This window comes from Hordeum vulgare, chromosome 3H (assembly GCF_904849725.1).
Source record: "Hordeum vulgare subsp. vulgare chromosome 3H, MorexV3_pseudomolecules_assembly, whole genome shotgun sequence".
Lineage (NCBI taxonomy): Eukaryota > Viridiplantae > Streptophyta > Magnoliopsida > Poales > Poaceae > Hordeum > Hordeum vulgare.
The window spans coordinates 605,719,268-605,721,371 of NC_058520.1; positions in this window are offsets into that span (position 1 = coordinate 605,719,268).

Genomic DNA, 2,104 nt, shown 5'->3' on the forward strand with positions numbered 1-2,104 from the left:
AATAATATGGCCGCATGCATCGGTTGATGCTGAGGCCCGGGGCTTCGTTTCTTCTTTTAAAAAAAAAACATGATTATAAAGGCAGGAAAAAAGTTTTTCCTGAGAAGCATTGCCCTGGTGTTCAATCTGTTGTTCCACCGCCAGCCTTCGTCCAAGCTTTACAAAGTTCGTATAGTAAGGACTAAGGACCCACCCAATCTCCCGTTGTTGGTTGACGAGCATAAAAGTGCATCCAACCATGGGAGTGGAGACGGTGTTGGGACGGTCCATCATGGCATAGTGCCGACGGCGACCTTCGTGACACCGCTGTCGTCACGGCCTTAGCGAATAGTCGCCCCAATAGACCTTTCTCCTCTAGATGTAATTTCTTCCAGGCCAGATCCATTTTGTGTGGATTTCCCCTCTTAATTTGTATCATTTTTCTGCCGTCAAAAAATAAATTTGTATACTATCATTTTTCCTGCCATGCGTTGTGGTGGCTAGTGGCGACGGGAAAAAGTCCATTTCAAACCTTGAATTTATAGAGGTTCGACGAAACAAACACCCACGTTCAAATCCCTATCGATTGTACTACCTTGAGCCATGTAATTCCGGTCTAAATTAAACCCTAATATCATTTGAGGCATAAATATGTTGACGTGGAAGATTTCATCTAGGATTCATCTAACTAGTGGGCCAGGAAGCGACATTTTTTACCACGTCACGCACCCGTTTTCCATGCTGAGTCGGCCTATTTTTTTTGTTATACTGCTAAAAAAATATCTAATGCATGAAATTTATATTTTTTTATATAATCCATGGAAAAAATATCTAACAAATCATTTTTTCAATTTTATTTTTATATGCTCTAGCGTGGATCACTCATTTCAAATCGTCTAACTTCCCGGCCGATCATCCATCCTTTCATTGCTTCAGCCCGAGCACGCTTAACTTTCTGGTTCTATTGCCCCTAGTTGCCAAATGTGCACTTGTTGTTTTCCTGACAATAGTAAGCTATCAATCCTAAACAACTTGGGTCTTGATGTCATGTCACATGATTTAATTTTTTGAATTACAAACAATTATTAAAATAAACTTAATAAGTAACAATAATAGTGAATTTCAATAAAACAACCTAATATTTTTAAATAAAATTATTTTTCTTTTTTTTGGAAAAAACTTCTTTTTGAAATAACTTTTTTTCCATTTGGAATTTTGAGCATGTGAGAAAACTTCAACGGGCAAGCCCGAGTGAAATCGAGTACCAATTTTTTCTAGTTTTTTTTGATATATTAATTTTTTTTGGACGTCGTATGCAAAAGTTATGGCCATTTATTTTTTTTCCTTTTTTTGTAAAAACGGTCAAAATTCATATCTCAAAATTTCTATACCGACTAGACACTAAAACCTAACAACATCTCAAAGGATTTTATTTTTTGAAGATTTTATCATTTTTGTTTATTTTCTACAAAACTCAAAGTATCAAGGTTTCAGACGAAAACCCATCTGCTACAAAGGCATTTTTTTAAAATTAATTGAACTGTAGATTTTTTTGTGCATTAAATATGCACCATACTACAACATGTTAAAATCTACAGAAAGAACTAATTAAAAATAATAAAAAAACAACAATTAAATGACTAAAACAACTATATAAGCAAAACAATATTTCTTTAATTAAAATCCTAATTTAAATTATTCTAAAAATAACCAAATAAATCTTACTATGAGAACAATCTAACACATGAGTGGGAGAAAAAAGAATTAAATTAAAAACTATTTGTAAACTCAAGTTATTCAAAAACTAGGTTTGAAGCAAATTTAAACAAATTCAAATTTAAACCATTCAAATTTGAAAACTAATGGCACAAACAGAAACTAGACAAAATTTTGAATCTAATGCAAAAAGAATCAATCAAAAACATCAAATATCCTAAAAGATATAAGCAATTTAAAATAGAAACTACAAACAAGAATTTAAAAACAGAAAAAAAAATCAGAACACATTTAGTCTCGGTTCGTGTCACGAACCGGGACTAAAGGTCTACCCTTTAGTCCCGGTTCAAGACAACAACCGGGACTAAATCCTCCAAACCCTTTAGTCCCGGTTCGAGACACGAACCGG